Source organism: Ascaphus truei, chromosome 1, assembly GCF_040206685.1.
Source record: "Ascaphus truei isolate aAscTru1 chromosome 1, aAscTru1.hap1, whole genome shotgun sequence".
Lineage (NCBI taxonomy): Eukaryota > Metazoa > Chordata > Amphibia > Anura > Ascaphidae > Ascaphus > Ascaphus truei.
This window is the reverse complement of record NC_134483.1, coordinates 133,718,887-133,738,256: the sequence shown is the minus strand read 5'-3', so window position 1 is coordinate 133,738,256 and position 19,370 is coordinate 133,718,887. Positions and strand designations below refer to the sequence as shown.

Genomic DNA, 19,370 nt, shown 5'->3' with positions numbered 1-19,370 from the left:
TATTGCCACTACTGTTTGACTAGTGTTTATTAACGAAAGTACCCCGTGTACAGCCCATCCATTACACAAATCTCCAACTGTATCTGCACATAGCAATCCTGATGTGGGGCCTGTGTATGTCTAATATTCTCAGTGAGAGTACTTTCTCACTTCCTCTATCCATAATGAATGGCAGTGCAACTAACATTGTCAATACAAGCAGGAGTGCTGCAGGGTGTGACTATTGCATACAAGGGTTTCAGCTTAGGCTGAGTCCATAGAGACTGCAGCCGTGCAGAGGCGCGCGGAGGCTGAGAGAAAGCAATTGCTTTCCCTGGCCTTAGTGCGCACGCCGTCCGGGGGCGGGCCAGTGACGGGATCATTGTCCTGTTGCATGACCCAATTTCGGCCAAGTTTTAGCTGTCGGAATGATGGCCTCACATTTGACTCTAGAATACTTTGGTATACAGAGGAGTTCATGGGTGACTCAATGACTGCAAGGTTCCCAGGTCCTGTGGCTTCTAAACAAGCCCAAATCGCCCCCCCTCCACCACCATGCGTGACAGTTGGTATGAGGCGTTTGTGCTGATATGCTGTGTTTGGTTTTCGCCAAACGTGGCGCTGTGCATTATGGCCAAACATCTCCACTTTGGTCTCATCTGTCCAAAGGACATTGTTTCAGAAGTCTTGTGGTTTGTTCAGATGCAACTTTGCAAACCTAAGCCGTGCTGCCATGTTCTTTTTAGAGAGAAGAGGCTTTCTCCTGGCAACACTTCCAAAAAACCAAACCAACTATATACTCTTTTTATAATTGTACTGTCATGAACTTTAACATTTAACATGCTGAGGCCTGTAGAATCTGAGATGTAACTCTTGGGTTTTTTGCAATTTCTCTGAGCATTGCACGGTCTGACCTTGGGGTGAATTTGCTGGGACGTCCACTCCTGGGAAGATTGGCAACTGTCTTGAATGTTTTTTCCACTTTTGAATAATCTTTCTCACTGTAGAATGATGGACTTTAAATTGTTTGGAAATGGCCTTATAACCCTTCACAGATTGATGGGCAGCAACAATTGCTTCTCTAAGATCATTGATGATTTTTTTCCTCCTTGGCATTGTGTTAACACACACCTGAATGCCCAGACCAGCAAACTGCTAAAACTTCAGCTTTTATGGAGATGGTCACACTTGTTTATGATCAATTAATCAAGGACATTTGGTTAGCAGCACCTTTCTGTTTCTTAGCATCTTAATTCCTATGGAAGCAGTAAGGGTGTACTTAGTTTTTCACAAACAGCTTCTCCATTTTGGCTTTATTTTTGTTAAATAAATCATGACACTGTGTAATATGTCATGTGTTGTTGTTCATCTGAGGTTGTATTTACATAATTTTAAAGAACAAAAATGTTTGTGATGCGTCAAAATCGGTCAGAATTCCTCCATGACATATGTAAATAATACTGGATAACATGAGAAAGTCCATGAATGATGTGGCAATTTGTCAGGTAAGGGCTAGGAGTCTAGTGAGGTCCACTTGACCATCACAGAAAGAAACCCCATGACGGCCCCTCCTAGTAACCAATAGGACGTAATAGCAGGCACCGGTAACCATATACATATATGTGGGGGCACTATGGCCCTTTACCTTGGTGCTAGCAGGACTCCTCGATATCCAGGGCGTGCTGTTCATCCAGGTAGGTATGCAGCAAGAAGAAGGGTGTAGATGTGTAGCACTGCCGCAGTTTCCAGCTCCCAGTGAAACCGGAAAAATGATGAGGTAAGCTTTCAATTGAACAACAGGTCAGGTTTTATTGCAGGGTGGTGCAGCAAGGGGACAACGGAGCAACACTAACGCACCTACGCGTTTCGTGCACTAGGCACTTTATCAAGGCACTTGATAAAGTGCCTAGTGCACGAAACGCGTAGGTGCGTTAGTGTTGCTCCGTTGTCCCCTTGCTGCACCACCCTGCAATAAAACCTGACCTGTTGTTCAATTGAAAGCTTACCTCATCATTTTTCCGGTTTCACTGGGAGCTGGAAACTGCGGCAGTGCTACACATCTACACCCTTCTTCTTGCTACATAATTTTAAAACCTGCTAAGGAACAGATGATTGTTATGTCCTGATATGTAAAATCATAACATTCAAAGAGGGTGTACTTTCTTTTTCACACAGCTGTAGTTGCTCGACCAGGGCAAGTGGCCATTTATGTCCGCTCAGCTCCTACTCACCTCCCCTTTTCTGCTCACGAACACGTCTGACCGCAGGGGTGCGAGAACGTCACACTCAAGCTACGGGTGTGAGGAGGTAGAGGGAGGGATGGGGGTGGTGCATGAGTGGTTACAAAGGTAAAGCAAACTTGGTGGCAGCAGCGAGCGATGAGATACTGACTCGTGCCATTCTCCGACCCCCCCCCCCCCACACGTTTTTCAAACCCTCCCTCACGACTTCACCCCCCCCCCCTCACTTGTAACCCCCTATCAGGGGATTGGGCTGGTAAAAATATGTTGTGGCTGGTACATTTTTAGTTCTCATCTCCAAGGCTGGTTTATGTTAACGTTATGTGAATAGTAACACAATGGGGTTGTGGGGAGCGGGGGGGGGGGGGGGCAGGGAGGGGGAAAGTTAGAACCATATAAGGAAAGTGACTTTTCATAACATCTTAGTGTTTAGGTTTAAGCAACTGTTGATCAATGACTTAAATCGAGATTGATATTGGGCTTCTATTGACAGGGAATTCATAGAATTGGATTCAGGCCCTGGATTAGGCCTCATTTTTGCAACACAATTTGTTGTTTATATCAGCTTTATTCAATGCCTTACTAGCCTCTTTGGTATGCAGGGGTTGAGGGTCATTTGCCTGATGGTAGGTAAATATTAACCTATGGCTACTTACGGGTCAATACATTAAAAAGATGCTAAAAGTGAGCAGTGGTCACAGCCTCTCCTTCAAATGGGCAAAAAAGCCAAAAAGCCTTTCTCTCAACAAAAAGAGACACACAGAGCACACCAAAGTTGAAGACAGATATAATCCACCAATACAGAGAAAAGGTAAGTGTAGACTTACATATAGGGCATCATAAGTCCAGCAGATAGCTAAAAAAAAAGTGTATGTCCATGCTGTCCAGTTCTTGATCTAAGCGGGTAAGGGGCAGAGCAGATCTTGAGGCTGTAAATCCCGCGTGCTGGGATCAGCTGTAGCTCGGTGAGGACCGTCCACTTCCGGGTATGTAAGCCCTGTATGTGTGCAGTCAAACACGTCCCACCCCCAATTTCTCAGATCATGAACTCTCAAAGGGCAGCTTCAAAAAGGTCAAAGTATAGTATATTACTTTCTACCACAACGCGTTTCACACATTTAAGTGCTTCGGGAGACGTTCGCTGAATGATATAAGGGCTGCAAGAGTTCCAGAACTTGTCATGTCATAGGAATAGTAAAAAGGGACTCAAAAGTACACACACACACACACACACACACACACACACACACACACACACTACAGAGAATGGCCCCTGTAAGATGGGTCCCAGTCCCCCGCATATTTGGCATTTACTAGTAGCCGAAAATATGCAGGACCACGTTGTTTATTATTATTTTTTATTTACTTTATCCCGTTTTTCACCCTTTTCCATTGTGAAATGTTACCCTAGTTCTCTTTCCTGGAGAAATACTGCCCGACACCCATCTAATAAAACGGTCTTATAATTCAAATCTAAATGATTGCCGTTCTGAAATTGCTGCTGCATTCTTTCCAAGGCCATTAAACAAATGAGCAATTAAAAAGCAAAACAACAGAAATGGTAGAGAAGCCACCAGTGGCTGAGGGCTTTCCCCTGACTGGGGGGAAAAAACAAAATACATTTGTTTTAGTCTCATATTAGCAGCATAATTTAACCCCATGGACATACATTATGGTGGCCGTCTCATTAGCACTATGTGCCCGCACTCTGCATGTCTGGCAACGTTACCAGAGTGACGATCACATGATCAGGAAGTGCTAGGGCCTCCCACACTGTAGGGGTTAACTATACCAAATACCATGGACTTATTTGAATTGAGCTGAATCCTTCGCCAGCGCAGGGACGTGGCTATAGAAAGAAGATGCATCACGGATTGATTCTTCTATTCACTGGAGTAGAGGGAACAAGAAACAGAAACGGTAATCATTGAAAATAAATTGACTTGTCTGAATGGCGACGTGGTTTGTCAGTCAAAGGCTTGCTCTACCCATATCCTATCCTGATCAGAGCACCAATAAAGTCAAGGGGAGGTGAGACTCTGGCTGTAGAAGCACTTGCTGAACACACAGTGACATCCCACAAAAGACTTCCAAGGTCTTTTAAAAATAAATTAAAAAGTAGGTGTCAGAATTGGGTTTAAAAAAAAAAAAAAGAAGGGAGTATGAATTACCCAGATAAGACCCCTTAAATATATGTCACTGGAATTAGTTCACTTTGATCCCAGGGGTAATTGCCCCTTTAAGTGTCACTTAAAACTGGACATTTAAGCCGCAGTTCAACTTTCCTGATCCCAAAAGATTATTTTCTAGTCCAGAACCAAAATAGCCTGCTCCTCCACTGAATCTTTACCCAGACTAGCACTTTGTCACTGCTCTCTCCTGTTTTGCCTCCTTTCCTGGCCCTGAACTGAGCAAATACAGATAACAGGGAGAAGGATCAATCATGAAGTAGTCTTCCTTGCCACACACCACCCCTGAATGCCAGTGCTCTCAACATTATCAATGGGAGGTGGCCTCTGGTGATTAGCGTTGGTCTCACTCCCTCATTACTCAATCTTGTGTTTACAGTCCACAGTGAAAGTGAACTGCTCAGCAACCCAGCTGGAGAGGCCAGTGCTGCTTAATGAGAATGACACATGCACTTGCACATTTTGAGAACTACATTTTTGCTGGATGACAACACACAGGGATTATGTACGAGCAGCCGAGAACAATACATGAGCAACAATGAGTGTCCCCTTCCCAGGCAAAGGGCTGAGGTATCACTCCAGAAGTAAATGGGAGCATCTCAGTCTAGAGATCTCAACCCCATCTGTGTTGTGTGTGTCTTGTCTATGGCAGGGGGGAATTTGGGGAGGGGGTGAAGAAGAAAAAAAATGTGTCAAACACGTAAATGAGAAAACTGTGGGAGCAAACCAATTTAGGAAAAGAAACTGAGTCGGCCTTCCACTGGGACTTATGTTTTCTGCTCCTGTATGTGATCCTTGTTTCGATGTGGACGACAATGCACCCGTGGCACTACTTGAAAGGAGTGCGTCTATGCCCTAATTGAGCAAACAAATGTGCCAAGAAATGCTCAGATGGGTCAAAAATACACAACACTTGCGGTCACTGAACATGAGCCTCTATATGTCAAAACCTTTGTAGTTTTGCCTCCAATACAAAAAACATTAGTCGCACGATCGACAGGAAGTTAAATTCTACAGATAGCCAATTACTAATTTAATAGCAAACTGACATCTGTGCTTAATGGGGCAGTTGCATGTAGCAGGCAAATAACTTTTTTTTTTTATAAAAAAAAAAAGTTATCATCAGTAGTAAGATAAAGGCGGCCGAATGTGCACTGAAGGAGCAGCTCCGCTGTAAGGTCGCTGGCTGCCTTTGAAATGGGGAAACTTTATTGAAATCCCAGTATCACCTCGGGCAGGTCACCTGTGAAAATGACATAATGTATTCAGTTCCTCTTACACTTAAGGAAACATTACTTTTCTTGCTTCTCAGGTCAGTGTATTTTCTTTGGGGCCATTTTTATTCTAATCTGGTAATGTATATTTTCATTATGGCAGCATCATTAGCCAAAACAGGGGACAGGTGGAGTTAATCTTGTTCGACTGTTTACAGTTGATCAAAAAAAAGATATTACGTAAAGATCTTTTAAAAAAAAAAAAAAACTGCAAAGCATTTGGTTATTACAGACATTTTAAATCTTTTGAATAAGTATTTAAAAATAAATACGTGCTGCTGCTTGTCAAATGTGTTGAAAAAGGGCGCCTGCCAACTGTAGTTACAATTGAACAAACAACAATTGGAATCTGGGTGTCCTACGGTGATGACTCGTACTATTTTCAGTTCAAGGAACCACCAGGTTCCTGAAATATTCACGTCTGCTCGCCGGGGTAACAATATGGCTGCCAAACAACAAGAGATCCGTAGAAAGTCGCAACGTCAGAATGTGAAACCAATTGTATTTTTTGGGGAAAAGAAAAAAATACACACACACACACACACACACACACACACACACACACACACACACACACACACACACACACACACACACACACACACACACACTACATATGGCCCTACATGTTTACACAACCATATGATTGGCGATAAAGTCATAATTCGATTTTCGACGCAAAATCCCAGTAGACTTTAATGGAGATTTTCAGCCGATAATGATGCGAACGTTGGGGAACTCAGAATTTACCGAGCTAAAAAAAGACGGCATTGAGCATATTTGTTTGGGCAGTGTATCATATCACCAGAAACATAATTGGGTAACTCAGGTTCTCCCTCTCCTACAATAGACCTTTCCCTACAAGTTATCCTAAAGGAATAAGGAGCCAGAATCTGAGCATTTACAGGCAAGGGTGATCTGAAGTGTTGCCAACCTCTCCAGTAGTGAAGTATTCAAGAGAAGTTAAATATTGTGGTTCATCTAAGGCAGACTTTTCAGAAGATAATTCTGGCAAAATTCAATGTAACAAAAATGCTACCTCACGGTCGTTTTGCCAGTGACCTTAATTTCACTGTGCAACATTTGAAACATTTTCAGAAAATATATTTACCAGCTAACCCTTTGAGTGCCCTATAGACATGGCTACTACGACATGGGGTCTGGCACTCCAGGGGCCCCATGATGTACCTACGTCAATCTTCCCGCTCGTTTGTCTGGGGAAGATCATGTGAACACAATCTATGAGGAAGTGGAATGGAAAGAGATGGACACCTCCCCTCCTGTCTCATCATCGGTGATAGAGCCATCACGAGAGCCAGTGCAGCCACTCAAGGGGTTAAGAGCCAGAGTGTCCCCTTTGGCAGTCACAGGGTTAATCTCATTATTGCTAGCTGCATTAAGGTAACATTATGACTCACAATTTGCTGAGATTACCATTTATGCTCAAAAGGCTGAGAGCAGAATGAAAGTTGCGCACAAGGCTAACATTAACTAATGGAAGCGATGAGTTTGATTGCGCGATTTCCTAAATTATAAATAAACCAGGCAAGCACATTTTATTTTTGAACGGGTAGCGCTTGAAAACAATGCCGGGACGTTATAGATCCCGTATCGGTTGTATTGTTTGTTTTACTGCAGATTAAAAATGTCCCTGGTAGCACATCAAAAACAAAAAATTTCCAAAAACGTTATAATCTAGTACACATCCTTACAAATGAAGTCACGCTTAAAGCAAAACCTTGGCTACTTTTGTTTTTGGAAATTACAAATTCATTGGGATGGGGGGGGGGGGGATTCTCGATGGGGGAGTTTTTGTCGATTACGTGTTTTCTACCCTTCTCCCACAATATCCTCAGGTCAGTTTTTTCCAACCCCTGGGTTCCCCGGACCTCCCTAAAGGGTTCCCTGGAATTTTCAAGTCACTTGAAAATGCTAACTAATACAGAAGAATTTACAATGCATCTGATCTCAGACGCGCTATTAGAGAGGGCTGGGGTTCCTTACAATGCATCTGATCTCAGACGCGCTATTAGAGAGGGTTGGGGTTCCTTACAATGCATCTGATCTCAGACGCGCTATTAGAGAGGGTTGGGGTTCCTTACAATGCATCTGATCTCAGACGCGCTATTAGAGAGGGTTGGGGTTCCTTACAATGCATCTGATCTCAGACGCGCTATTAGAGAGGGTTGGGGTTCCTTACAATGCATCTGATCTCAGACGCGCTATTAGAGAGGGTTGGGGTTCCTTACAATGCATCTGATCTCAGACGCGCTATTAGAGAGGGTTGGGGTTCCACAGAATGTCACAATATAATTATAGAGTTCCTTAACCAAAAAAAAAAAACACAAGTTGAACACCCCTGCTTTAGACACTGAGCAAGCTCTTGTTGAAAACACGATAAACATTAGACAAAAAGTGATCAGCCAGAGGAAATCAAACCCCTCTCATCATGTTTACAAACTAATTTAAAAAGTTGAATAAAATATTAGGTGACAGATTATGGTGTAGAAACAAATAAAATCTCCCCCAGGACCACTCCCAGGACCCCATAAACAAGTCACTGCTAATAATAAACGCAGCCCTAGGGGGCACTGCCCCTTCTTTTCCCCTCACCCTCTGTTAGTTCATTGACATACAGTAGAAGGAAGATGCATAAATCAGATACCTTTATTCACCCGGGTGGGAGAAACCTGACAAATAACCAACAATTTGAAGTACTCATACCTGCCTGATTAACTAGCAGTGTATGCTTAAGGTGTAGTTCAAAGTCCGATGCAAAAACAATGGTTTTATTATGTACAAGCTGCTTTTACCCCATATAAAACAAACAGTCTATTGCATATTGCATGATAGAGTTTTTTTAAATGAAGTTTAAGGCCAATCAGACATTAAAACATTAGTGTGAAATAGCATTTGCTCGGTGCTGCCCTTTTATTGCAAATCAAACAAAGCACTGATGGGATGTCACTCACGATTAACCCTTTTCAGTGCTTTAAAAGAGGCAATCCAAGTGACTGATTTATTTGCCATATTTTTTTTTTTTTTTTAAATATGGATTGAAGTTGGGGGTCTCCGGAGCTGAACCCTATTAATTTCAGCTATAGGGACCCCCTACTTTTCGGAGATACTTCCCTCCGTAAGGCGTACCCGGCTAGCAGGGTTCACCTACTGGCCCAAGTGACGCGGGAGCTTTAAACTTTGCAGAGACACCGGCACCGCTTTGGGAGGTGTGTGTATCAGGAAACATGGGGTCCCTGGGAGCTGAAAATGGGGGTTCAGCTTCAGAACCCCCCTGCTTCAATCCTATTTAAAATAATAATAAAATTGCATGAATTGCTCCTTTAACACGTAACTTGTTTGTCAGACACTGGCACGCCAGGGGCCCCTATGGCATACCAGGAACATCAGGGGCAAATGCTGGTTTTGCTTGGGGGGGGGGGGGGATAGGGCTGAACACTGTCCCTGGACAGCAGCTGCGTCACGCAGCAGGACCCATCACATGACGCGCTAGGGGTCTGCTGTCACTCTGATGGGCGATAGATACCAAGACTCAGTAAGACTCATTGCCAATTCAAGTCAGTAAGGGGCCTTCCAGCGCCACAATGTGCTTTGTGGCAGAAGACTGCTTAGTAAATATTGTCCACTATCCTCAACACCTTTTAGACACTTGTAACGTAACTCAGCCCGAGAATTTGGGGAGAGAATTACATCGTTCTGTGCAAAGATCGCTACACCATGTCAACAGCCGAGAAGAACGAAAAATGTGCTCCAACACAAACGCATGACAACAAAAAGAGGATGTTTCTGTGCTAGATCCCACAAAATGATGTAGTCGTAAATATCTGCTTCCTCAGTGCCACAGAACAGCAAGAAACGCAACTACAAGTGACAGTGGGTGAGAAAATAGACCAAGCTATTTTGGACATGGATTCATTCTATGTACAGCGCTGTGGGCAATAAAAGGAACACATGAACGCACATTTTTACAAGTGCAAATGTAAGTTTTGGGTGGGGTGAAGGGATTCAGAATTACATCAGCGTGGGAGCTCGCATCCATCTGCTGTGAGGGATCTGTTAAAGTGTGGGTTACACCAGCGGTGCGCAAACTGGGGGGCACGCACCCCAGAGGGGGCAGGAGATTTGTCTGAGGAGGGCGCGGGTGGTTGCAGAGGTCTCGCGCTCCTCCCCAAGGCATTTCAATTAAATGCCGGTGGATCGCGTGAGGCCTCTGCAACAGTAACACTTACCGGGATTCAGACGTCATGTGACGTCACGTGACCCCAGACTGTAATTTGACGCAGCTGGCAAGTAGAACAGGGGGCACGACACCGGGGAAGGCGCAGCTTCAGAAGTTTGCGCTCCCCCGGGTTACACAATGCACATTACAGAATATACTACATGAATACCACTGCACATCAAACAGAAGAAATCAAAATCGGCAGGAACATCCTTTTCTTACCCTCCTTCTGTAGCTATATACATCCTATAAAGCCCCAGTACTTGTCATAGCAACAAATGGTTGAATTGAAAAAAGTGAAAGCATTGCACCGTGTTACATTCATAATACAGTGTGTAACATAAGCTACTGTGTAAGTGTTATAGCTTTGCACATTTAGTTAGAAAATGCTACAACAGCAATATATCTTGCACCAAAAAAAAATTAAATCTACATTGTATTTTTCCCAATGAAACCAAGTTCTGAACCCAGCACCCACATATCAGAACACTGAGGTCCTCTAATACAGCAGTTTTCAATGTGTGTTCCATGGAACTAGGGGGATCCACTGGATGTTAGAAGGGGTCCAGAGGGGCTCCCCGAGAAATAATTGGTAATGGTGGACAAGTCTACCTTTTTTTTCAATTTAAGAACTCAAAAATCTTAAGCGGCTAGTCTATTTTAACAAAATATAAGTACAAAGACAATAATAGCACTTTTGCACACATGGGGTAAGTATGCTGGGGGGGTTCCATAGAGGAACAACATTTAAGAGGGATTCTGTAGTGCCTGAAACACTTTTGCACACCACTATGCACACTGCAAGACAGGACCACTAATAACACAGGGGGACTCGGCTCAGCATCTGGTTTGGTTATAACGCAAAAAAATTTTTTTTTAAAAAAGTATCTGATTCCATCCTAATTAGGAGCAAGGAATTTATTAGAGGCTAGTTTTTTTTTTTTTTTTTGGAACACAAGAGGAGAAAATGCAGCAGCGATTCCAGACATGCTTTTACAGCGATACTTCTCCAGAACAGGCACTTATTGGAAGATTTGAGAATGGATGAAAGGGAAAGAACATTTAAACGTGTACCAGAGCAATAGATTAAGGCTTTTAAAGTGTAATAATGGGTTTAACTGTGTGCTGCTGGAGTCTACAATGCAATGCTTTGACCCTGCAGCACTTGATGTCGATGTCAGCTCTGATCCCTAGGTCTCTACACCAGGAACTAGAAGCTGATCAACAAGTAGCTTGAAGCCTTTGTCGACTCTCTCCTCTGGCACTTGTCTAATGATCCACACCTTCCAAGAACACCGAGAATAAACAAGGGCCGAGCCTATCAATTATAACCAAGCTATCGAGCATGGTGGTTACACTAAATAAACAGCCTTGCACCTTCCAGTAACGGCAGAGGAAGTTACACGTCACAGATAATATAATGGAAAGCACAAAATTCTGCAACAATCCATTATGTTCGCTTGGCAAAAACCTGTCTTACAGTGCACAAGATGCACTGAACATCTCTCTAAGGCCTGGGACATAGAGGAGCAAACAGCGCTGAGCCGCGCTCCTGCTCTGCCTCGCCTGCTCCAAAATTGAGCTTTTTCCTGTCCTTGCAGGCGAGGCAGTGAGCGCGCTCAGGAGGCGGGGCGGAGGCGTGCCATGAGGCGGGGGCGGAGGCATGCCAGGAGGCTAGTCCCTCTCTCCCATTGGATGTGAGCAGTCCCGTGACCGCTCACATCGCTTCCCCGAGCGGCAAATTTGAAACCTGCCTGTCTCGACAAAGTTTCTCAGCCTCCGCACTCATCAGCGCGCATGCGGAGGGAGAAACTATAGCCGCGCTGACGAGAGATGCAGGGGCTTTGTGCATCTGTTTCAGCAAGCTTAGAACTCACTATGTCCCAGGCCTAAGGCTGAGCTCATGGCGCAGGTGCCGCCGCAGGTGCCGCTGCACGTACTCATGCAGCACCAGCAATGTGTGCGCTAGCTGCAGGAGATTTGGGGGCATGGCAGGGGCATGGTGAACGCATCACAGAGCGTTCACATCACATTGGTTGAGCCAGCTCACGTGATGCTGACATTACGCCACTGCAGCGCGAAATTTCAAATTGAGGGGTGTCAGCAAAATGTAGCAGCGGCGCCGCCGCAGGCACTTGAACTACGTAGAGAATCAGGTAAGACTTCCAGAAGTGCGCGCACACATAGAGACGCCGCACACATCAAAGTTGTGCAATGTGTCCAAACATCTTGCGCGAGTTCAGAATTCACCAACAGGTGACAGCACGTTTGTGTGTAAACACTGCACAAAACCACCAATTCTTGCATACAACTGTACACCACGTATCTGCGCAGACAGTGTTAAGAGAGAAATACTGCTAGTTGTTGGATACGCACCACACAGTGCATATGTAAACACACTTTACAGCACCATCACCACTTGTTAAGATAGGAAACATTTTGTATAGAAAAAAACATGTGCACATCACTGTGGAGCAAGATCAAACCAAAAGAATGTGCAAACTAGCATATATAGACCACTTACATACCTACAGAGATTTATATATCACATATATACATACATATATATATATATATAGATATATATATATATATATATTCACACACTCTCACACACACACTCACTCACTCACCCTGATAGACCGCCTCCCCGGGGCTCCCGGTCAGCATGCAGCAGTGCGCTTGCTGAGCGCGGGTCTGTTTCCTGGTTCCTGGATCCCCAGGTTTGGCATCTATCTGCATGCAGCTGCCGCGCGCGCTCTCCCCGCTTCACTGCAGCTGGGGGGACGTCACTACGAGGTCCTTCACTAGGGTGGGCCTGCAAGCGCCTGTTTCCTCCCTGTGCGCTTCGGTACAGTCACGTGATCGGGTAACGCCACACCAGGAAGCAGATGCGCGGGCGCGGCAGTCACGTGCCCATGCTGCGCGTGACTGTGGCTTCAGGCGCTCTTGGTGTATCGGTGTGATGTTTTGCAATACTGACTGTGCAGCGAGCGCGGCGCTAGTCTGCATATGCAGATTCGGCAGAGTCCCCATAGTTATGAGTTATCTCCACATTGAATCTGCTGGGAACATCCGCTGAGAGTTGCTTTGCACTCAATCATTCCTGACTCATGTCAGGTTTTGAACTATTTATATATGAAGGTGCCCGTCACTGAGTAACATCTGACAATGTTTCTGCGTGCTCATCTGCATGTCATTTCCCAGAATCCCAGGCGGCAGGGGAAGCACTGTATGCTTAGAGATAATGGGGAGAGACAGGGTTGCAGACCTGCCTGAGACATGTCAATGTGCTCACAAGTGATACTTGTATTTGCTGTAATATCACAACGTGCTGTTTTCTCAGCTTCCTTAGGCGTGTAATATAGTGCGCACGCGTCAATTATAATTGGCTGTGTTAGCGAGACGTTTCTATACAAGGGACGCGCACGCACGGCCGTGAGCGGTGGTGTGGCAAACCAGGGAAATTACAATAACATTTTATTTTCGCACTGCTGCCATGCAGTGAACCAATCACAGCGAGGCCTAACACTGTGACATCAGAGTCACGCCCCCTAACCGCATGCGTCACCACTTGCACCCTAGCAATGCGCACGCCCCAAGCGCACCAGTGCCAACTATATAACAAGCCTTCGTAGTTTCTCTTGGGGATGAGTAGTTCCATAGGGTTACTTTCTCTTGCTATTTTAAAACCTCTTTTAGTGCTATTTCTACTGTAACCTCTGAATGAAGAGTGTTGTCAAATGTTGTAAGCTCTCCTTACAAATGTGTCAAAATGTGAGCAATTACCACGAGCCCTTAAAGCAGCAAAACGTGAAATCCTATGGGGTTTTTTTCTCTCAAATAAATCAGTTATTTAACGTTAGATAATAGTGACTTTTTTCTGTTTTTTATTCAACCCGTAATGCAATTTGCTATGATTTTTAAAAGCAACCTTTTATTTATATAGCAGATTAACTTCCCTCTCCCACCATCCCAGAGACAAATTGGCATAGGATGGGGCACATTTTGCACCCATCGCTGTACCAACCAGCTATAACTAAACAGATTGGTTAAATAAGAAAAGTTGTCAGGGTAATTATTGGCTATAATTCCCAGTGGTCGAAAAATGGATCTATTTTACCTTTTTTCCTATATTGGCAGTTTTTTCTCAGTGATGGGGACCTTCAAAAATGTATTGGGCCTAAAGTCAATATGACTGCCAGAGAACCTAGGAATATTACGGATCGTTTAGTTAATACAGGGGTGTGCAAACTATTGGAGCTGCGCCCCTCCCTGCTTGCTCCCCCCGGTGCTCGCGCCCCCCTTACTTCGTTTTCAAGCGTCAAATGACCCCACGGGGTCATGTGATGTTGCGTCGTGACCCCGCAGCGTCATTTGATGCCACGGCGACGGGTCATTTGACATCACTTCACATGGTCCCGCGACGTCATTTGATGTCACACCATGCATCTGAATCCCGGTAAGTGAGTTACAGAGGCCTTCCACGATTCCCCAGCATTTAAGTTAAATGCCTTGGGGAAGAGCGTTGGGCCTCTGCAACCGCCCGTGCCCCCCCCCCCCCAGGAAAATTTCGCGCCCCCAAGTTTGCGCACCCCTGAGTTAATAGCCATTTTCAATGGAGTACTATGAAACAGAATAAACATCCTAGTGCACAAGGTTAATTTTCTTGGGGGTCAAGCAAAGCATGTACCTTTATGTGCTCAACAAAATCTTTTCAGGACAGTTCTAGTAATAGGACTTTTTGCAATCTGTGATTTTACAATTATAACACTAATGGAGGGATTTATGCATTGACATGTCCCTGTGTATGTGTGAGGATTGGACCTCGGCCCCGCCCCCGTGGCGCGACCCGTGACGCACCTCACCCTTTCAAGAGGAACACCAGAAGGGGTAAGGGTTGGTTGAACAACTGAGGGACAGAGACAGATGGGCCTATCCGAATCAGAGCAAGAACAAAGGCGCTTGAAAGAACCAAACCAGGTGACCCATATAATTAATTTATCACACAGGATAAGTCCTTAGCCCTAGCCATATCAACTTACTGTTAAAAAGACTCTTTTTTTTGTCCAACTAATCACATTGATATTTTTGAGTGCATAAAGGATTTGAACCTCTTTTCCAGGAAGCTGTTACTCCATACATTTTTAATCGAAGCTTACAACAAAACAGTCTCAATACTATCTTCGAAGATTTCGATTATAGAGTCCATGCGTGCTTCAGGGTACTTAACTGCCTCCTCATTTATCCCTTTTGCACCCTGTTTAATTGCTATTAATTATAAATATTAGGTTGAGTGGTTAGGTCACCACAGGTGCTTTTCCTTCTCTCTAATTACACAGGATCATAGGTACAGTGGGACCAACACACATACAGTTCTTACAGATTGCAGTATTATTACACCACATGATCCCATAGCTCCCAGGTTCACCTATGTCTAGCATTATTATCACCCATTAAGCCACAGTAACCATGTGAATTTCTGTCAACACCCCCGGAGAATCATAGGTCAGTTTCATGGGAGCCCTTTTGGGGTGTGGTGAATACACCAGTGGTGCTACTGTTACTTTCCCTTGTCTTTCAGTGGACACACAGGGTACAGATGGATCGTTTTCTGCTGGACCTACACTTGAGGGGAGCTCGCAACTAACCCTAGCTATAAGATAGCACTTGTAGTTTTAAAATTAATCACAGCCACTAGATGGCAGTAGAATGGTTCCCAGCATATAGTACCACACATTGATTGCTTAAAAGATCATCTTGTATCTATTTCATCCCGAAATTTTCAATATATCAACATATTGCAAGTTCATAAACAATGGTGACACATTCTAACAGTCCTCAAGCATTTTCTTATTATACACATCCAGTCATGTATGTCTTTATTTATATAGCGCCATAAATATACATAGCGCTTCACAGTAGTAATACATGCTGTAATCATATAAATAACAAATAATATAAATAACAGGTCTTGGGAATAAGTGCTTCAGACATAAAAGTAACATTAAGGAAGAGGAGTCCCTGTTCCGAGGAGCTTACAATCTAATTGGTAGGTAGGGGAATGTATAGAGACAGTTGGAGGGAATTCTAGTAAGTTCGTCTGCAGGGGGCCAAGCTTTATGTATCATGTGTCCAGGATTATCCACAGTGCTATTTATATGCTTTTTTAAGCAAATGTGTCTTAAGGTGGGTCTTAAAGGTGGATAGAGAGGGTGCTAGTCGGGTATTGAGGGGAAGGGCATTCCAGAGGTGTGGGGCAGTCAGTGAGAAAGGTTTAAGGCGAAAGAGCGCTTTAGATACAAAGGGGGTAGAAAGAAGACATCCTTGAGAAGAACGCAAGAGTCGGGATGGTGCATAGCGAGAAATTAGGGCTGAGAAGTAAGGAGGGGCAGAAGAGTGTAAAGCTTTAAAAGTGAGGAGAAGAATTGAGTGTGAGATGCAGGATTTGATCGGAAGCCAGGAGAGGGATTTCAGGAGGGGAGACGCGGAGACAGATTTAGGAAAGAGTAGAGTGATTCTGGCAGCAGCGATAGGATAGGATAGATTGTAGGGGAGACAGGTGAGAGGCAGGGAGGCCGGACAGCAGGAGGTTGCAGTAATCAAGACGGGAGAGAATGAGGGCCTGAGTCAGAGTTTTAGCAGACGAGTAACAGAGGAAAGGGCGTATCTTTGTGATATTGCGGAGGAAAAAGCGACAAGTTTTAGAAACGTTTTGAATGTGAGAGGAGAATGTGAGAGAGGAATCAAGTGTGACCCCTAGGCAGCGTGCTTGGGCTACTGGGTGAATGATCGTAATTCCAACAGTAATGTGAAAGGAGGAAGTAGGGCCAGGTTTGGGAGGAAGTATAAGGAGCTCTGTTTTTGCCATGTTAAGTTTCAGTCGGCGGATGGCCATCCAGGATGATATAGCAGAGAGACATTCAGAAACTTTGGTCTGTATAGAAGGTGTAAGGTCAGGGGTTGAAAGGTAAATTTGTGTGTCATCAGCATAGAGGTGATATTTAGACCCAAAAGATGTGATTAGGTCACCTAGAGAGAGTGTGTAAAAAGAAAAGAGAAGGGGTCCCAGGACAGAGCCCTGGGGTACTCCCACAGAGAGATCAATAGAGGAGGAGGAGGTGTTAGCAAAAGAGACACTAAAAGTATGATGGGAGAGGTAAGAGGAGATCCAGGATAGATCTTTGTTACGAATACCAAGAGTATGGAGAATGTGGAGGCGAAGAGGGTGGTCCACGGTGTCAAATGCTGCAGAGAGGTCGAGTAATATGAGCAGAGTGTAATGACCTCTGTCTTTGGCAGCATGGTGGTCGTCGATTATTTTTGTGAGGGCTGTTTCAGTAGAGTGAGCAGTGCGGACGCCAGATTGTAGAGGGTCTAGGAGAGAATGGGTGTTGATAAAGTGGAGCAAGCGAGAGAAAACAAGACGTTCAAGGAGTTTGGAGGCAAAAGGTAGGAGGAAGACAGGTCGATAGTTAGAAGGGTCAAGCTTGCTGTGTTTGAGTAATGGTATAACGGTTGCATGCTTGAAGGAGGATTGAAAGGTGCCAGAGTAGAGGGAAGAGTTACAAATCTGTGTGAGCATAGGGATTATAGTAGGAGCAAGAGGTTTTAGGAGATGGGAAGGAATGGGATCAAGAGGGCAGGTGGTAGAGGGAGAAGAGAAGATCAGCAGTGACACATCCTCCTCCGAGATAGCAGAAAAAGAGTCAAGAAAGGAAGGAGGAGAGTTGGGAAGCATTGTGGGATGAGGAGGCAACAGATGGGATGTTCTGACGTATGGATTCCACCTTTTCCTTAAAAATGTCAGCAAAGTCCTGAGGTGAGATGGAGGAAGAAGAGGAGGCAGCCGAGGGTGGTCTGAGTAGAGAGTCAAAGACAGAAAAGAGTCGGCGTGGGTTAGACTTGTGTGTGTTGATTAGTGATGAAAAGTAGGTTTGTTTAGCCTGAGAGAGGGCAGAGTTGAAACAGGGCAGCATAAATTTGTAGTGAAGGAAGTCTGCGAGCATATGAGATTTCCTCCAGAGGCGTTCAGAGGAGCGAGTGGAGGAACGCAGCATTCATTAAGGAATGCAGTCATAAAGACTCTAAGATTCAAGGATGAGTTATAAAGTAATTTTAATGCCTAAATGTATTTTTTAAAATATATTTGGGCATAGAAAACAAAAGAAGAAGTTATACAGAATGTTTATGTCCTAGATAAAAAATGAAAAAGGAACCACCAAGTTTAATTTAATTGAGAAATTTTGCGTATTGAAATCACACATGTATTCTCTATATAAGGGTGCTTGTTATGGCAGTAATTAAACCCCTGTTGAAGCCAATCTTTGGTGAAGCACGTAGGGTGAGACAACCTGGAGTTGTAGTGTGTTACCTGGGCGCTAACTCTGACCGTGGTTTGTGTTAGATCTAAATATCTTATTAAACAGAAAAAGGTGTAATACAACCTTGTTATAATTCGCTTGAGATGTCCTCATGTGACTCAAAAGACCCCACTAGGGTCTATCAAGGACCCTTGATAAATATGGAACACAAGAAGAGATGGTAGAGCACAGCGTGAGGAAAGATGGGGTTAAAGTGTGTTTTCTCTCGCTGATAGTCAATGGGGTGCTCACACCTTCAATGTACCCTCAAAGAGAGATGGGCAACCCCTTGGATGGGGGGTTGACGTATATGGGTAAATGTGTCTAGGTTCACAAATTAAAATCAATAAATAGATAACTTACACGGCCTTGTGTAAGTTGTATCCCATCAAGGTTTCTTTTGTATTCGTATCTTTCTTTTAGGAGATGGTTCTTCTTTCTTTCTGATCCTATCTTCCCTGAGTCAACCTGGAAGCTGCAACTTGTAAGCACCTGTACTGCATCATCTGCACGCACACACTTGTGTTTTGGCGCCAAATTGGAACACCGAGGAGAGGGCGCTCCGTTTGCTCATTGTGCCGGTGTGAGACGTGAGACGGACCGAGATAGAGTCCATTATGTAACCTGGGTCTTCGAGAGATTTAACAGAAGTTGGCGCAAAGTGCCGTGGAGTTCAATGAGCCAGTTGGGAGCTGCGGGGAAACCGAGGTACAGGCAACCTGTCGCTAAAGAGGTAACAAACACAGACGGACGCTGCGACCACAAGGGATCCGCACATATAGGAAGCAGACTCGACTTCAAAATTGGGTAGCAACCAACAGCGGAGGATCGTGCTATTGTTTCAACAGTCCGTGAGTAAACAATCTGTGCAATAATTGGTACCGGCATAAAGACCTAAAACCTCAAACGCAGCATTTAACATCACCAACAACTCAATACAGCAAATAGCAGAAAGCAACTCCACATAGGATATTCACATCTCCCTGATGATAACACTCCAACATCTCTTATCTGAACATAAGAACATTTTCAAGAAGAAAGTACTCTCAAGAATCCTAGGTCACCTGGTACGATTATACCGGGTGAAA

At 44.4% G+C, this 19,370-nt stretch overlaps 2 protein-coding genes across 3 annotated transcripts in view; one reads left to right on the top strand and one right to left on the bottom strand.

Moving 5' to 3' along the window:
- Positions 1–12,801, bottom strand: part of DENND4C (DENN domain containing 4C) — a 119,840-nt gene extending 107,039 nt beyond the window's left edge. For both annotated transcript variants that reach the window (XM_075594996.1, XM_075594998.1), the window contains exon 1: positions 12,553–12,801. The gene's annotated coding sequence lies outside the window, so the exon portion shown is untranslated. The remainder of the gene's footprint in view (positions 1–12,552) is intronic.
- The window catches only part of LOC142492387 (perilipin-2-like), a 447,955-nt gene that overhangs the window by 181,991 nt on the left and 246,594 nt on the right, over positions 1–19,370 (top strand). The window lies entirely within an intron of this gene.